Source organism: Bison bison, unplaced genomic scaffold (genome assembly GCF_000754665.1).
Source record: "Bison bison bison isolate TAMUID 2011002044 unplaced genomic scaffold, Bison_UMD1.0 scf7180017864452, whole genome shotgun sequence".
Lineage (NCBI taxonomy): Eukaryota > Metazoa > Chordata > Mammalia > Artiodactyla > Bovidae > Bison > Bison bison.
Genome location: NW_011495014.1, coordinates 7435109 through 7454792, shown reverse-complemented (window position 1 = coordinate 7454792; position 19684 = coordinate 7435109). Strand labels below are relative to the sequence as shown.

At 35.8% G+C, this 19684-nt stretch overlaps 1 protein-coding gene and 1 pseudogene across 1 annotated transcript in view; one reads left to right on the top strand and one right to left on the bottom strand.

Moving 5' to 3' along the window:
• LOC105002417 overlaps positions 1-15372 on the bottom strand; it is a 16855-nt pseudogene extending 1483 nt beyond the window's left edge.
• Positions 1-19684, top strand: part of SLC4A10 (solute carrier family 4, sodium bicarbonate transporter, member 10) — a 250917-nt gene that overhangs the window by 154042 nt on the left and 77191 nt on the right. The gene's annotated exons all lie outside the window — the stretch shown is intronic.

Below are 19684 nucleotides of genomic sequence, written 5' to 3'. Positions count from 1 at the left end.
ATACGTGAACCGTGAACTTGCAGATGTTCAAGCTGGTTTTAGAAAAGGCAGAGGAACCAGAGATCAAATTGCCAACATCTGTTGGATCATTGAAAAAATAAGAGAGTTCCAGAAAAACATGTATTTCTGCGTTATTGACTATGCTAAAGCGTTTGACTGTGTGAATCACCACAAACTGTGGAAAATTCTGAAAGAGATGGAAATACCAGACCACCTGATCTGCCTCTTGAGAAACCTGTTTGCAGGTCAGGAAGCAACAGTTAGAACTGGACATGAAACAACAGACTGGTTCCAAATAGGAAAAGGAGTATGTTAAGGCTGTATATTGTTACCCTGCTTATTTAACTTATTTGCAGAGAACATCATGAGAAATGCTAGGCTAGATGAAGCACAAGCTAGAATCAAGATTGCCAGGAGAAGTATCAATAACCTCAGATATGCAGATGACACCACTCTTATGGCAGAAAGTGAAGAAGAACTAAAGAGCCTTGATGAAAGTGAAAGAGGAGAGTGAAAAAGTAAGCTTAAAACTCAACATTGAGAAAACTAAGATCATGGCATCTGGTCCCATCACTTCATGGCAAATAGAAGGGGAAACAGTGGAAACAGTGGCAGACATTATTTTTGGGGGCTCCAAAATCACTGCAGATGGTGACTGCAGCTATGAAATTAAAAGACACTAGCTTCTTGGAAGAAAAGTTATGACCAACCTAAACAGCATATTAAAAAGCAGAGACATTACTTTGCCAACAAAGGTCCATATAGTCAAAGCTATGATTTTTCTAGTAGTCATGTATGGATGTGAGAGTTGGACCATAAAGAAAGCTGAGCATTGAAGAATTGATGCTTTTGAACTGTGGTGTTGGAGAAGACTCTTGACAGTCCCTTGGACTGCAAGGAGATCCAACCACTCCATCCTAAAGGAAATCAGTCCTAATTATTCATTGGAAGGACTGATGCTGAAGCTGAAACTCCAATCCTGTGGCCGCCTGAGGCGAAAAACTGACTCATTTGAAAAGACTCTGATGCTGGGAAAGATTGAAGGCAGGAGGAGAAGGGGACCACAGTTATGAGGTGGTTGGATGGCATCACTGACTCAATAGACATGAGTTTGAGCAAGCTCCGGGAGTTGGTGATGGACAGGGAGGCCTGGCGTGCTGCACTCCATTGGGTCACAAAGAGTTGGGCACGACTGAGTGATTGAAGTGTGTAGGCATCGTTATACTCATGCTCACCTAAGGTTTTGTACTGATATTACTGGCCTCATGCTTTCACAGTTTTTATGAGAAAAATTATTAGAAAGTATCATAGCTAGGATGCAGAATATCTGAGATTGCACTCTTTGTAAGCTTGATATGCTTGTGCTGCCACATATTTTAAGCGTGAGATATTGAAAAAGAGGTTTTATATTTAGCAACCTACATTTCAGATATTGTTTATACTTGGGCTTCCTATATTCAGATATCTTTAAATTCATAGTTATACCAACCAAATAACAAAATGTCTTTAATTTTTTAAAAAGAGTTTCTTAGCTCCTCTGTCATCCTAACCTTATAATGTGGTAATATATAACCCTATCTTTGAAGCAATAAGCTTTCCTCTTTTGCCAAGAACAAGTGTCAAGATAATTTAGTTTCAAGAATATACCAATTACCCCAGATGATCAAGGTGAATATTTCATTATCAATAAGTAATCATTTTGTGGAAATAACTTTCTCTAGGTTGTTGTGATTTTAACAAATGGCAAAATAGAATAAATCATTCTGCTTATGTAAGATGAAATATTTCTTCAATATAGTAGTAAGCTAAAGCTCTCACGATAGCTAGCTAAAGAAAGACTAGAGACGTATTCATCTTTGCAGTTGGTTGGGTCAACACAAAGAAGAGGATCTATTATTCTAGTATCCAATATATTAGCAGACTAGTATTTTATGTGTTTGTGTGATGCATGTGTAACTCCAATAGATTAACCTCCCTAATTTAGGTCCATGACTAGTTAGCGCATCTTTGTACCCACCATGTTTAGCACATATAGCACTTAACACATATAGAATGAACATGTTTGTTTACATTTTTAAATTTTTTGAAAATGTATCTTATAACCAATTAACACATTTAGCATAGAATTTAGAGTTTTTTTTCCCCTTAAAAAAGCTGATATTAAGAAACTGAATTATATGACATTTCAGAATCAAATAAACATGATAGCAGGTACTCAGTAAATGAATCAGTCAGTTCAGTTCAGTCACTCAGTCATGTCTGACTGTTTGTGACCCCACGAACTGCAGCACGCCAGGCCTCCCTGTCCAGCACCAATCCTCTGTGGTCCCCTTCTCCTCCCGCCTTCAATCTTTCCCAGCATCAGGGTCTTTTCCAATGAGTCAGTTCTTCACATCAAGTGGCCAAAGTATTGGAGTTTCAGCTTCAACTTCAGTCCTTTCAATGAACACGCAGGACTGATCTCCTTTACGATGGACTGGTTGGATTTCCTTGCAGTCCAATGGACTCTCAAGAGTCTTCTCCAACACCACAGTTCAAAAGCATCAATTCTTCTGTGCTCAGCTTTCTGAGTAGTATAGTCCAACTCTCACATCCATACATGACTCCTGGAAAAACCATAGCCTTGACTAGACGGACCTTTGTTGACAAAGTAATGTCTCTGCTTTTTAATATGCTGTCTAGGTTGGTCATAACTTTCTTTCCAAGGAGTAAGCATCTTTTAATTTATATTCAACAGCTAAACTTCTGATAGCCCATCTAATTCTTGATTCTTAATCTAAACACTTGCTGTCCTTGGTTTCCTGTCTTGCTTTTGAACAAAATTCTTATCTTGATGATAAGTATACATTTAATATTTACTTGTGTTATCCTCACTGTTCCCAATGGATTATGAGTCTTTTGTGTATGAGACTGTCCTTTTAACTTTTTGCCTCCAGAAAGCCAGGGAGGTTGGTAGAAATCAGTAAGACTTTCTCAAATGTTTTTCAACAATGTTACTTCTCAGATTCACCTTTAGCTATTATTTTTCTTCTCTGTAACTACAGATATACAGAGCTTAAATAGAATTATTTTTATACTTTCTTATCTAGTAGCTATGAAAGGGCAGAAATTTAAATGAGCATCCCATATTAGAGTGAGAGCACTAAGCAGTAATTGATGGTTTCTTCTTTAAGATGCATTGAATGGCCAAAAGTCATGTGACTACATATCAAATACAGAGTATTTCACTTTGTGGAGATGTGATGACCATTATCAGGGAGTTCACAGGCTTTGAAGTTCTGACCCCATTTCTCTTCCTGAATTGACCTACATTTAAGGATATAATCTGAAATATTTAAAGTGGAATGTTACAATGTTTTTTAAAAAATTTTTTACTGGCGTATAGTTAAGTTACAGGGTTGTGTTAGTTTCAAGTATACAGCAAAGTGAATCTGTTATACATATACATATATCCACGTTTTTAAATTCTTTTCCCATAGAGGCCATTACAGAATATTGAGTAGAGTTCCCTGTGCTATACAGTAGGTTCTTATTGATTATCTATTTATATATAGTACTATGTGTATGTGTGTGTCAATCCTAATGTTCCAATTTATCCCCCTCCCCCCCCCACTTACCCTCTGGGAACCATAAGTTTGTTTTCTACGTCTGTAACTCTATTCCTGTTTTGTAAATAAGTTCAGTTATAGCCTTTTTTTAAAGATTCCATGTATAAGTGATATCATATGATATTGGTCTTTGTCTGTGTGACTTACTTCACTCAGTATGACAATAACTAGGTCCATCCATGTTGCTGCAAATGGCATTATTTCCCTCCTTTCTATGCCTGAGTAATATTCCATTATATATATGTACCACATCTTTATCCATTCCTTTGTTGATGGACTTTTAGGTTGCTTCCATATCCTGGATATATATAATGATGTATTTAATTTACGTTAAAACTCAGCCCAGACCCTGAGGTAGCATGTGTATGTATGTGTCAGATTAAGTTACAACCATGTACAGGTAATATTTTGATCAGGAGTTTAAACTCCAGAAGTGATTAGCTAATATTAAAACTGAAAGTCTAAACTCCAGGAAAGGTTACTATAAACCCATCTGGTATCCACATCTCAATCAATACTAAGACTTTGCTGAATGACAGAAATGGATGTTCACTGGTGAAAGTACTAGCTTGTTAATCAGTGTACTGAACTATACTGGTAACATTAAAGGTAATCACTTTGAATTAAACAAAAATGAAAACACAGCTATAAAAAGTTGTGGGATGTCATAAAAGCAGTGCTTACAAGGAAATTTTGGCCCATGAACAGAGGAACCTGTTAGGCTACAGTCCATGGGGTCGCAAAGAGTTGGACACGACTGAACGACTTCACTTTCACTTTCACATGGAAATTTATAGCAATAAATTCATGTTTTTTAGAAAAGAATATCTAAAATCAGTGATCTGAACTTCAACATTAGGAAACTAGAAAAAGAAGGAAAATTAATGATAGAGTAAGTAAAAGAAAAGAAATGATAAAAAAAATTAAAGAAATCAATGAACTCAAAAATAGGGAATCAATAGAGAAAATTAATGATCTAAAATTTGTTTTTGAGAAGATCAATAAAATTGATAGCCTCTAGCCACACTAATTAAGAGAAAAAAAGAAAGGATACAAATTGCTAATATCAGAAATGAAAGAGGGAATATCACTAAAGATCCCGTGGATAATAAAATAGTACCATGAACAAATTTGCTACCGTAGATGAAACGGACCAATTCTTGAAAGACACAATATGCTAAAATTCACACAAGAATAAATAGATAATAGATAAAATCTGAATAGGCCTATATCTACTAAAAAAATTGGATCAATAATTAATAAGCTTACAAAAAAGAGAGCACAGATCCAGATGAGTTCATTGTTGAGTTATACCAAATGTTTAAGGATGAAATTATACTAATTCTCTATAATCACTTTCAGAGTATGGAGGCAAAGAAAATACTCCCTAACTTGTTCTATAAGGCTAGTCTTAGACTAATACCAAAACCAGACAAATACATAATTTTTTAAAAAAGAAATTATAGGCCAATTTCTCTCATGAGCATAGATACAAAAAATTCTTAACAAAATCTTAGCAAATGATGTATTTAAAAATTATACATGACAACCAAGTGGAATTTATCTCAGATGTGCAATCCTGGTTCAACATCTAAAATCAAGTAATGTAAGGCATCCCATCAACAGACTATGGATGAAAAAAATCACATGATCATACCAATAAATACAGTAAAAGCATTTGACAGAATCCAACACCCATTCGTGATAAAATTCTCAGTAAACTGGGAATAGAGGTGAACTTCCTCAAAATGTTAAAGAATATCTATGGAAAACACACTAATGTCATATTTAAAGGTAAGAAACTAGAAGTTTTCCCATTAAGATCAGAAATGAGTCAAGGATATTGAGTTGTATGAGCTGTTTATATAGTTTGGATATTAACCCTTTATGAGTCATATAATTTGCAAATATCTTTCCCAGTCAGTAGGTTGCCTTTTTGTTTTGTAGGTCACCCATGAACTTTTTTCTATGATGTATTAAAATAAAAATAATAGTAAAAGTTCATTTTTATTATAATTTTTAAAGGCAATAACTGTGATATATTACTATATATTCCCCGTACTACTTAGCATAACACTGTACAAAATAATTTTAAACTGTTAAATCATTGAATCAACAAACAAGACACATGCTATTTGCCAGACACTTGGGTGTAAAAGTAGCAACATAGGTGAGTCTCTGCAGCAGTGTAGCATGTTTTCTACCAAAAGATGTAAACATTAAATACCACACAAACAATTACTAATTATACTTGACATAAGTGCTATCACATAAAGGTACAAAATGCCATGAGAGTGAGAAATACTTCCAAAGTTATTTGTGTTTGGGGGCCAAGGAGAAACTAGCTATATGAATGGAGATAAAATTCAGATGAGAAAAAGTTTAAGAAGAATTTCATGGAAAAAGTATGTTTTTAGTTTTAGCTAGTAGTGATGGTGTTTTGCAGGGTTATTTTACATATTTTGAAAAGCTGTTTCCTGCATAATATGATATAGCTATAAGTTTAAATAATTTATTAGAGACAGAGAAGTGTTAAGTACTTACAGAATCTCTTCTAAGAATAAAATCTGAAACATGGAAATAGATGTACTCAAAAGAGACTATTATTTACATAGTTATCTTAATGGAAAACAGATTAAAGGTTTAGTAATAGAAGAATGAGTGAACTATATCACAACCATTAAAAATTGTGGTTATGAAGAGTAATGAGCAAATATTAATACAAAGTACTTACATTATAGTTCTATATCAAAGAGATTAGAAACATATGCTCATAAATATGTTGAAAATATAAATAAGAAGGATTACTTAAGAAATATACCAAAAAATTAGTTACTGGTGGGTTCTGAGAGATTTCTTTTTCATTTTTTATTTTATAAATATTCTATAATATGGCTTTAGTTTTTTTGAAATTTATAATACTTTTTGAAAAAGAAAAATGAATAGGCATACAAATAGGTTTGACTTCTACAGATACATCATAATTCTCTGATTTTTGTATTAATACCTAACTTATACAGCACTCTTAAGGCGATTTAATAAATAAAGAGACTTTAAAAAAAAGAAAGAACCACAAACATTACTGTTCAGTGGACACAGGATGGTACTAATAATTTACAAAGGCAGAGCACAGCATCTGCAACTCAGGGACTAAAACTGGTAATAATGTTGAAGGGAGTTCTACAGCACTCTTAAGGCGATTTAATAAATAAAGAGACTTTAAAAAAAAGAAAGAACCACAAACATTACTGTTCAGTGGACACAGGATGGTACTAATAATTTACAAAGGCAGAGCACAGCATCTGCAACTCAGGGACTAAAACTGGTAATAATGTTGAAGGGAGTTCTACAGCACTCTTAAGGCGATTTAATAAATAAAGAGACTTTAAAAAAAAGAAAGAACCACAAACATTACTGTTCAGTGGACACAGGATGGTACTAATAATTTACAAAGGCAGAGCACAGCATCTGCAACTCAGGGACTAAAACTGGTAATAATGTTGAAGGGAGTTCTACCAAATTATGTTTTCTAGAAGGCACCCGTAGGCCCTTCTTGTGTAAGGAAGACTGATCACCTTCATTAGCCTTGTAATGAAAGCAGGGATTTCTGGATGAAGGCATTTAATTATAATGTTTATCTAATCATTCCATAGCCATTTATATATATATATAGTTATGGTGGTTTAGAGCACATACTTTTCTTTGGGTAGTAAAGGATAGTAGGGGTTGTGTTTGGTGAAGAATATGTTTTAAGCTAAACAGTCCAACACAATGATGGTATTTTATGCTGTGGCGTTTTTAAAAAAATGTAGGAAAAGTGCCAATACTGCCCGTTCTTTTGCCTTTGGATTATTGAACTTTCTAATCTATGAGCTGGTGGTAGAGCAATTGTAATAACCACCACCACAATGATGATATCTAACACCTAATTAGTATTTCCTTATGCCAGACCCTGTTCTAGATGCTTTTACCTATATTAACTCATTTTACCCTCATAATAACTCTATGAAGTAGATTGATATCACTATTCCAACTTTAAGAAAACTAAAACATAGAGAGATTAAGTAATTTGTCTAAGGTCATGCAGTTAAGTGCTTGGATTTGAATGATACAGGAACTCTGGCTGAAGAATCCAAAGTCTAGTGTCATAGACACCACGCTCTCTTATGTACCTAAAGAATTTTTTTTTCATTAATATTTCCATCTTAAGCACAGAGGCACTAAATTTTATTTTAGTACTTAATAATATGTACTTAACAGAGGGTATCATTCTAAACTCATATTCTGTCTCCTCACATTGCTTTCTCTAGTTCTTTTTTGTTTTCTTTTTTGTAGGTTTGGATAAAAAATTATTTGGACTAAGTTCATCAATATAGGTGAAAAAAAAGAAAGTGGGATTTTTTTTTCTCTCATTTTATCTTATTTATTTAGAATATCTGCTTTTGACATTTTAAAAACATAAAATCTAAGCCAAAGCTCTCTTTAAGCCCTCAAGGGTTGGTACAGAGATCTTTATCAAATTTCCTATATAAATGTGAAGCCTCTGAGAAGTATCTGCAGAGATTTCAAATATTAGAGGTGTGGACTCAGGAAAGATCAATGATGATTTACTTGGTATCTGTGATGTATAAATCTTTTAGGTTAAAAAATATACCTTTTCTCCTTGGATTTGATTTCTGGAAGAGGAATGTTATTAAGCAGAAAAAGTCCTGCAAGGAGGCATAGGTGACTAACATTCACTTATAGAGCTGACTCCCTCCCAAAAATATCTCCCCTATGAGCTTGACATTTGTATCCCAAATTTCTTAATACTTTTGTTACCAAGTCCACATTCACTCTGCTCGCTGTACAATAGGCCACTGAATCCGAGAGAGGAGGTGTTGAGGCAAGGAAGAGACTTTAATTGGGGAGCCAGTAGACCGAGAAAATGGCAGGCTAGCACCTCAAAATAACCATCTTATTGGGACCTGGATGCCAGGTTCTTTTATAGATTAGAGGAAAAGAAGCGATGAGGAACTAAAGTCAAATAGCAGAATAGAGAGGGAGATGCAGTGGGGAAGTAAAGTGGAAGGGTCTTCAGTCTTACAAAATATCTCCAAAGGAATGGTGAGCCTTCAGCAAAGTGAAAGTAAAAGTCACTCAGTTGTGTCCGACTCTTTGCAACCCCACGGAATTCTCCAGGCCAGAGCACTGGAGTGGGTAGCCTTTCCCTTCTCCAGGGAATCTTCCCAACCCAGGATTGAACCCAGATTTCCTGCATTACAGGTGGATTCTTTACCAGTTGAGCCACAGGGAAAGCCCAGAAAAGGTGTGTTAATCTCTTCTATTCACAGGTGTGCAAGACAAACTATCTCTCCATGAACTGAACAAAGGCACTTTAGTTTACAGTCAAGCAGAGAGACAGGGTCCTCCAGGCACAGCCTTGGAGTATGATTATAATGATAAAAGCAAGTCAAAGAATCAGTTTTCAACAAGGAGTCAGAATTCACTTTCCCCCTGCAACACTTTCAGAAAGTCACTCTAGTAATGTAAATGCACTCCCAGGAATAGAGTAACACTTTAAGCCATTGTCCTCACTAACACAGTACCAGCACATTGAAAAACAAGAGACCGTGGCCCAAAGAGAGTGGTGCACACAGCAAGCAAAGTGAATGAAGTGATACCAGCCTGGTGGCCAGATTTACATGAGGCTGTGAGGAAATAGGAATCTGGAAGTTGGACAAGGGAGGTGATAGTGGTGTGGTTGTCATGATATGAAGGCTGGGCTGCATGGTGTTTTGGGGGGAATAACTTAAAGGAGCTGCTGCTGTTCAGTCACTCAGTCATGTCCAACTCTTCTCGACTCTATGGCTACAGCCCACTAGGCTCCTCTGTCCATGGAATTCTCCAGGCAAGAATACAGGAGTTGGTTGCCATACCCTTCTCCAAGGGATCTTCCTGACCCAGGGATCCAACCTGGGTTTCCTCCGTGCAGACGGATTCTTTACAGTCTGAGCTTCCAGGGAAGCCTATATATACATATACCTATGCAGATATTTAAAATAATTATTTTTATCTCTGTAGCAGTTTAAATACTTTCTGTGAGCCGAAGAATTGATGCTTTTGAACTGTGGTGTTGGAGAAGACTCTTGAGAGTCCTTTGGACTGCAAGGAGATCCAACCAGTCCATCCTAAAGGAGATCAGTCCTGGGTGTTCATTGGAAGGACTGATGCTAAAGCTGAAACTCCAATACTTTGGCCACCTCATGCGAAGAGTTGACTCATTGGAAAAGACCTTGATGCTGGGAAAGATTGAGGGCAGGAGGAGAAGGGGTCGACAGAAGATGAGATGGTTGGATGGCATCACTGACTCAATGGACATGGGTTTGGGTGGACTCCAGGAGTTAGTGATGGACAGGGAGGCCTGGTGTGCTGCTGATGGGGTCACAAAGAGTTAGACATGACTGAGTGAGTGAACTGAACTGAATTGAACTGGTTCTAATAAGATGTCTTTAGGGAGCATACACCAGTTTCAAAACCAGGCACATGTTCACATGGCTCTGAGTTCGAGATCCCTGACCAAAGGATTGGACACCATCTGTCAGGAGGACCTTGATGTTTTTTAGCTGGCAGGTCGAGTGGCTTTCCAAGGTGCTTGCTGCTTCCTCACTCACACAAACTTAGTTAGCTGGGATTCCCCATTGGGAAGTGAAGGTAGGTAGAATTTTGTCCTTCCCCTCACTGCCTTCGGTATACTTTATTCTCAAAAACCATCCCCAGAGATTTAAAATCATCAAGAATATAAAAAATATCTCTTCTTCACAAGGTTGGAGGCCCCAGAACTGACCTTGAAAAGATTTATTTTTACCTTTATTAAAAAAATGAGAATTTAGGCAGAAAAATATAGTAGATACCTGTTGTTAACATTTTGGGGGGCAATATTTGTTACATTAAGAGTGTAAGAATAAGATGGTTGATACATATTTGTTTTCTAATTATAATTTAGAACATAGTTATAAATACTATGGTTTATGGATTAAATATGTACCCTGTTATCTCCTAATCTACTCTGGAATAATAAAATATATATCATTAGGGACAATATTCATAGTTCTAGAATATTCCTAGCCATTTCGTTCCTTTACAGAATAAAATTAAACTAGAAATAAGACGATGTTAAGTAAAAAAGCTTCCTTTGCCCACCTCACCTTACATGGGCTCCATTTTGGGGGGTATATACCATAATGATTTAATGATATATATTATACTGTAAAATCATCATCACAGTAAATTTAGTAATAACATCCATCACCACACATAGTGAATATTTTTTTTGTGAGAAATTTTAATATCTGTCCCCTTAGCAACTTTCAAATATGCAATACAGCATTGTTAACAATATCCCCATGCTGTATATTACATTCCCAGAATTCATCTTCTAACTAGAAGTTTGTACCTTTTGATCACCTTCACTATTTCACCTTTATTTGTGATGAATATATGACTAGTTACAGAGTTCTGGGTTGCCAAGTGTTTTCTTTCAACCCATTAATTACCTTATTCCATTGATTTCAAATTTAGGTCAGTTCTATTTTTAGTTTTTTGAGGAATCTCTATATTGTTTTCATAGTGACTGTACCAGTTCACATCCTTGTCAACAGAGCATGAGGATTCCCTTTCTCTTCATTCTCGCTGATGCTTATTATTTGTTGTGATTTTGAGAAGAGTCATTCTGACAGATGTGAGGTAGTATCTCACTGTGGTTTTTATTTGCTTTCCTCTGATGATTGGTGATATTGAGCATCTTTTCATGTGCCTATTGGTCATCACTATATCTTCTTTGGAAAAATGTCTCTTCATACTCTTTGCCCATTTTTTAGTTGGGTTGTTTATTTGACGTTGAGTTGTATGAGTTCTTTGTATATTTTGGATATTAACCCCTTATTGGATATATCATTTGTAAATGCCTATTTCCATTCAGTAAGCGGACTTTTCATTTGGGTGATAGCTCCTTTGCTGTGCACAATTGTTGTTTTTTGGGGTTTTTTTTGGTTTGATATGGTCCCATTTGTTTATTTGATAAGACCATTATCTAAGAGGCTGCCACCTATGTTTTCTTCTAGAATGTTTATTCTTTAAAGTTTTACATGTCTTTATTCCATTTTGAGTTTATTTTTTTACATAGTGTTAGAAAATAGTCCAATTTGATTCTTTTGTATGTAGCTGTTTAGCCTTCTCAACACCAATACTGAAGAGGCTACCTGTTCTATTGTATATTCTTGCCTTTTTCATCATAGATTAATGCCCATATGAGTTCATTTTTGGGCTCTCCACTTTATTCTATTGAACTATGTTTCTGTTTTTGATACCATTTTGATTACTGTACCATTGTAGTATAGTTTGAAATCAGAAGGTGTGAACCTCCAATTTTGTTCTTTCTTAAAACTGTTTTAGCTGTTCAGGGTCTTTTTGTTTTCATACAAATTTTAGAATTATTTTTTCTAGTTCTGTGAAAAATGGCATTGGTATTTTGATAGAGATTGCATTAAATCTGTAGATTACCTTAGGTAGTTTAATCATTTTAACAATATTAATTCATCCAGTCCCTGAACATGGTATGTATTTTCATCTTTTTTTGTATTGAGTTTGGTTTCTTTATTCAGTGTCTTAATAGTTTTTTTCTGAATGCAGGTCTTTTACCTCCTTAGATTTATTCCCAGGTATTTTCTTTTTTCTGATGTAATTGTAAATGGGATTATTTTTTTAAATTTCTCTTTCTGATGGTTCTCATTGTTAGTATACAGAAATGTAAGAGATTTCTGTACATTAATTTTATATCCTGCAATTTGATCAATTCATTGATTAGTTCTAGTTTGTGTGTGTGTGTATGTGTGTGTGTGGTGTCTGTAGAGTTTTCTATGTATAATATCATGTCATCTGCAAACAGTGACAGTTTAATTACTACCTTTCCAGTTTGGATTCCTTTTATTTCATTTTCTGTCTGGTTGCTGTGGCTAAGATTTCTGATACTACCTTGAATGTAGGTGGCAAGAGTGGGCATTCTTGTCTTATTCCTGATCTTGGAAGAAATGCTTTCAATTTTTTTGCCATTAAGTATGACATTAGCTGTGGGCTTGTCACATGGTCTTTATTTTGCTGGGATGTGTTGCCTATGGGTTCCATTTTTAAAAGAGTACAGACCAAAAATCCTATGCCCTACTAGAGCCTTTCCATGGTACTAGACTGCTGGTGAGATTTAGTTTCTTATTTTTAAATGGGGACAAAAGTACCTGTCCTAGCAGTCATAAGAATGATTTACAAATTTAATTCAATTATACCAAAGTACTTTATAACTCATGACATAAACTTATAAAATGATAGCTACTTTGTATTAAGCATCTGCTAAATTCTTAGGAATAGTACTGAAAGTTTTACTTGTGTTATGGTACTTCTTTTAAGGCTCAACATGATCCTGCACAATTGTTAAAATACACTTGATATATAATAGTTAATAAAAGCTCAAAGATGTTGTGTGATTTTCAGAGGTCAAATAGACCTAAAGGACAGAGTCAAGATTTAGTTCAATATTACTTTTCTTTGTACTCAGAACTAAGGCAACAGGATTATTTAATATTTTATGGTAGGTAGCATTAAGAAGGTGACAAAAGTCACTGAATAATCTGCTCCTTCAGCAAAGCTAGCAAAGAAAACACCCAGATAAAGTTGTGCTTATATTTTAGAGCAGATCACCTGAAAACCCCTGGGCTTCACACGTTTTTAAAATAGTTTTTGTGTATTTGACTACACAGTAAGAAGGGAAAAGAGTAGATGTTTTAGATGCAAAAGGAATATGGCATGCCATCCCTGCCAGATTCAAGCTTATAGTTTTCATTAGTTTTATTTTGCTCATTTTATCAAATCACAAGTGATGAAACAGGAGAAACATAAGGACTTCATTGCTTTTGGCTAACAGATGGGAAAAAACAGAAAATTCTTTCCATAAATGCAGAAAAATAATTTTCTTCATAATAGCTAACATGCCTTCTTTAGGCATTAAGATATGTTTCTGTTTATAATCTTAAGACAGCTATATTTTTACTCTTTATAAAAATGAAGCCTCCCAGGAAAAACAGGGTATTTAAGTGTCCTAATCTTTATTTTTTTAATTAATTTTTATTGGTGTATGGTTGATCTACAATGTTGTGTTAATTTCTGCTGTATAGCAAAGTGAATCAATTATACAAATGCATATATCCGTTCTTTTCTAGATTCTTTTCCAATGTAGATCATTACAGAGTATTGAGTAGAGTTCCCAGGGCTACACCATAGTCCTTACTAAGTTATCTGTTTTATGTATAGCAGTGGGTATGTCAATCCTAATCTCCTAATTTATCCCTCTTCTCTTCCCCTTTGGTAACCATAAGTTTCTTTTCTACATCTGTGACTCTATTTCTGTTTTGTAAATAAGTTCATTAACATTTTTTTAAGATTCCACATATAAGTGAAATCATGATATTTGTCTTTCTCTGTGTGATTTACTTCACTCAGTATAACAATCTCTAGGTCTATCCAGGTTGCTGCAGATGGCATCATTTCATTCTTTTTAAGGATTGAGTAATATTCCATTGAATGCATGTATCACATCTTGATCCATTCCTCTGTTTATGGAATGCTTCCATGTCCGGGCTATATTTTCTCCAGATACATGCCCAGGAGTGGAATTACTGGATCATATTTAGTACACTAATCTTTAAATTTGGTTAGAAATGGTTGGATTGCTTCACTGATTCAATGGACATGAATTTGAGCAAACTCCAGGAGATAGTGGAGGACAGAGGAGCAAGGTATGCTACAGTCCATGGAGTTGCAAAGAGGAGGACATGACTTAGTGACTGAACAACAACAATCTTTAAATTCCATCATTGAAAATGTAGGTGTGCAGCCCAGTTTCTAATCTCTTAGAACATTTTTCACAGTAGGTTTTAATCATTGGAGTGAATAATTGCCTAGGAAAGCAGTACAGCTTCATGCAATATGGCTTGGTAGTCAACATTCTCATTTTCCAATAAAAGGGAAATTTCATGAACAGAAACAGAAATTTCATTGTACTCCTTGAAATCTCACCTGTGAAGAGAATTTTTCTGAGCAGCTTCTTGAGAAAGTATATCTTAATAGGTTTATCATGAATATGGGGTCTTCATTCCTTATAATATCACTGACAGACACCATCATGTTAGCCACCGTTTTTGTATAGTTATGGAGAGTATCATGATCTGTTTTACCATTAACCTGTCTGCCAAAAGACAGGAACTGTGTTCTCAACCAACAGACTTTGGTATCATATCTTCAGTAAACTTCTACCCTCAAAATCCAGATTCAACTGTCTTATCCAAGACCATGTCTATCTGATTAGCCCATGGTACCGAATACTCAACTGTAGTTCCTTGTTTGATGGCAAGTCCAACCTTTATCTCATTGCCCCAAATGTCTTTAATGAAAGCCCCTGGGTTCTTGTATATATGGATTGACTCCTATTATAGCCATTGGCTTTACCTACTCTTCCAGCCTAGAAACCATCCTGTGCATGTCAAAGAAAGGATCCTGTCCTCGCCGCTTTTGGAGACGCTACCATAGGGTGGCCAAAAGTACTGTGAACAAAATACCCATCTGTTGTATCCAGGTGCAGATAATCAGCCTCAGAGGCCAGCATTTAGAGATTTTCAGCCCCTGAATTGACCAGGTTGCTACTAAAGATGGATGGGTCAATCTCATAGCTAGGTATCATGATCCTGGTTCCCAGGAGCCAACTTACATGAGTCTTCCAGTAAGATGAAGGCTTTATCCTGATTTCTTCTTCTTTTAAAATGTACTAATTAATACTTTAATCTTTGAACAACGACCAGTAAATACTTTCATTTTTGAACAAGGACTAAATTTTCATTTGAAATAATGATTAATTTTCCCCAGTGTAAAGTAAAGAGCATGAGTTATAGCTTTAAAGAATTTATTTTACTAACAGTTAGGTCCTAAATATATTTGCCTATTATTCAAATGAGTCAGAACTAATAGTTTGCTTGGCTTTTGTTGCTTTAGTGGGGTAAGTTAACAGAAGAGTTGACTAATTTAGTGATTTTTGTAAAATATGCACATAAATAACCTGAAATATCCATGGATGAGCTGTTTGTTAGTATCTTGCTGTTGTTGTTCAATCGCTAAGTCATGTCCAGTGCTTTGCGACCCCATGAACTACAACACGCCAAGCTTCCCTGTCCTCTGATTTAGTGATATAAATGGGATCAAATGGCTAGCTAATGTTTTTGTTCCCAACTTTCTTTCAAATAAAATTCTGTGTTATATATATATATATATGCATGTATATTTATGTTAGATGTATGTTTAATGCATACAGTTACTATAATGCTAGTTCTTTCTTACTGTATTCTCCTGTAAGACATTTGGCATATTTTCTTTATTTTGCACTTTAGTTTTTTTTTGTCATCAATAAATTTATCAAGTTTTCTGAACATAAAAGTATTTTCCCAGATTTTTCCCATAAAGTTCCTACGGTATTAGGCCTTTTTTTTTTTTTTTTTTGAGGCAAAATAACAAAGATTCATTTGGAGGAATTTCCAATCATAGAAGTACACTACCCCTTACTAGTGAACTGCCTTAAAGACAGATGTTGGCAAGTTCATATATGTATGAGCAGGACAGCAGCAAGACATTTGTATACCTGCAAGTCTTGCTTTTTCACCTAATCTAATCCTAGCACAACTATAAAATTGGAGCAAGAGATTTAAGACAAGACATTTGTAGACACCATGGATAATTTCTGGAAGCTACCATAAGTGTAATCTCTAAGCCTCCATTTAGAGGAGGATTCACGATCAGTGTGGAAAATTTTTTTTTCTTTTACTATTTTTTTTTTTTTTAGGGCTTCCCTGATGGCTCAGCAGGTAAATAATCTGCCTGCAATGCAAGAGATATAAGAGACGCGGGTTTGATCCCTGGGTTGGGAAGATCCCCTGGAGAAGGAAATGGCAACCCACTCCAGTATTCTCGCCTGAAAAATCCCATGGACAGAGGAGCCTGGTGGGCTACATTCCAATGGGACAAAGAGTCAAACACAACTAAATACACATTTTTTTAAAAAAACATGTAGTCATATTACTTCACACTATGGACATGCTACTTGGAGCTCTATTGTTAATTTTTTTTGTTCCCAGGCCAGTGTCTGGGTATCTTCGTTAAGAGTGGAAAGGTTTTTCATATTAGAATTTGTCCTTGGCTCTCAACCTGGGACCCAGAAATCATGTCTGGGTAGCATGGGTTAGGCATCTGTAGTAGCTCACCTGATCTGACTCCTAATCTTCACTTGGTGAATGCCAGATGAAGGACCTTTCCTACCACAGTTCCCTGCTATGTCCACTGACTCTTCTTTCAAGACCTCTCAGTGACCTGAGTACTTCCCTTTAATGTCATTTCTTGAGAGCTTGAGCTACAATTAATCTATGTATGCCTAGATCTGATCTTTTCAACGAATGATTTTAAGTACTGTAAATGAGGGCTGCATAACCAACATACATTACAAAAACCACAGTAACAATGGGATAAACAAATCTTTCACAAAATCCTTCAAAGGCTTCCTACAATTCTCATTTTAGCATTCAGAGTACTTACTAGGACCTTCAATGCTCAATTCATACAGTCTGGGCCTTGCTTATGCCACAGTCCCACCCCTCATCTCTTCCTGACTACCCTTCTGTTTCAGCTATGCTAACCTCCCTGTGCATGTCTGCTCCTGACTCAGCCTTTCTACCTGCTTTTTGCTGTCTCTAGTCCACCACCCCTGATCCCCCACCCCCACCACTGTGTCCACGCCATTTCTTACTAAATTTTGTTAATCTTTTAGACCTCAACTTAAACCTTGTTTTCTTAAAGTTGTCTTTGAGTATCCAGACTCAAAGTGTGGCTCTCCTTTTATTTACTTTTTTAGCAACCTAGACCTCTTCATAGTACATTTTGCAAATGTCTTTATATAATTATAATTGACTGTGTTGTATTTCTCTTCTGCATTAAAAAAAAAACAAAACACTAGGATCATGTCTCTTATTTAATACTACACTTAGCATGGTGTCTTAGCATGGGCTTCCCTGTGGCTCAGCTGGTAAAGAATCCACCTGCAATGTGGGAGACCTGGGTTCAATCCCTGAATTGGGAAGATCCCCTGGAGAAGGGACCAGCTACCCACTCCAGTATTCTGGCCTGGAGAATTCCTTGGACTATGTAGCCCATAGGGCCGCAAAGAGTCGGACACAACTGAGCAACTTTCACTTAGCATGGTGTCTTGCATGATACTCATTACCTTTTTATTGAATTAATTAAGCATTGTGAAAAATTCCTCATGACTGCACTTTCTATGAATCCTTTTTTTCTGTTATCACACATATAGAACAAAACATACTGTAACCTCAGTTCCCCTGAAAGCATAGCCTAAGTCAGAGGCTTCCTTGAAGGTTAATTGATCTTAAGGAGCAGGGGTGAAGAACATTAAAAGTGTGATTGCTATGCACTGAATTATGTCCCTTCAGAATTCATATTTTGAAGCCCTAACTCCCAGTGACTGTGTTTGGAGACAGTGTCTCAGAAAATAATCAAGATTAAATAAGGTAATAAGAGTGGGGCCCAAATCTGATCAGTTGTATGCTTGTAAGGAGGGGGGAAGTGCTCTTATCTTTCTCTGCCATGTAAGGACACAGGGAGAAAATGGTCTTCTGCAAGCCAGAAGAGTGTCTTCAGAACTCAACCATGCTGGCACCCTGGTCTTGGACTTGCAGCCTCTAGGTCTGTGAGAAAATATATTTATATTGTTTAAACCACTCAGTCTATGGCATTTTGTTATGGCAGCCTGAGTAGGCTAATACAGTAATATTGGGAAAGAGATAAAGCTGGTAAGAAATTGTGTTACTGCATTGGTTAAAAGTATAGGTGAGTGATGCTTGATTTGAAGGCTTATGAAATTCAGCTCACAATTGTTTTCCCTGGGGATGAAAAGGGGAAGCATATATCTATCAGCCTTTGTAGCCCATTGGTTAAGGATGGCAGAAGTGTAAGAGTAGGAAGTAAGATATGTGATGCAACCTGAAGAAAGGCATCAAAGCATTGCACTTGAAAGTGAGCTGTTGAAATCCATAAAGAATTGGTCACTGCAGCACAGGCTGGAAGAAGAGGTGTGGCTGATAGGATTTGAAGTGGTATACAAATTATCTCATACACAGACCACCACAAAACTGTCCTGTATTCAATATCCACAAGTAATTTATGTTTTTAGTATTTCTACAATGCTTATTCTACATAGAAAAATAAGTGAGGCAGTTTTTATAAACTAAAATTCATAAAAAGTTTGATTGCAAGTAAATGCTAACTCTGAGATTATTGTAGAGATTCCTACATAAAATCTCAAAACATAATTTTTCAAGGTGTCAAAAGAAATGTTAATGAAAATTTAAGCATTGTTTATCTCAGAATCTTAACAAATGGATACGTTACTCACCAGAAAGCAAATTTAACATGTTTCTTTATCATATAATCAGTAAGCTTTGAATTACAGTGAAAATGGCATTGAGAAATAACCTGTTTTAAAAGCCAACAGGGACAGATACTGCTAAAGATAATAACTTTAAAATTAGTTGATGTTCAAAATAATTATAAGTTGAAAACAATCCAAATAACTTGAGAATATAATTCTGATCAATCTGAGTATAATGTAAGAGAAATACTAGAATGGTTTCCCCATGTTTGCAAAACTTTTGAATATTTTAAAGAGAGAAAGCCTTTGACTGTGTGGATCACAATAAACTGTGGAAAATTCTGAAAGAGATGGGAATACCAGACCACCTGACCTGCCTCTTCAGAAACCTATATGCAGGTCAGGAAGCAACAGTTAGAATTGGACATGGAACAACAGACTGGTTCCAAGTAGGAAAAGGAGTACGTCAAGGCTGTATATTGTCACCCTGCTTATTTAACTTATATGCAGAGTACATCATGAGAAACGCTGGACTGGAAGAAGCACAAGCTGGAATCAAGATTTCTGG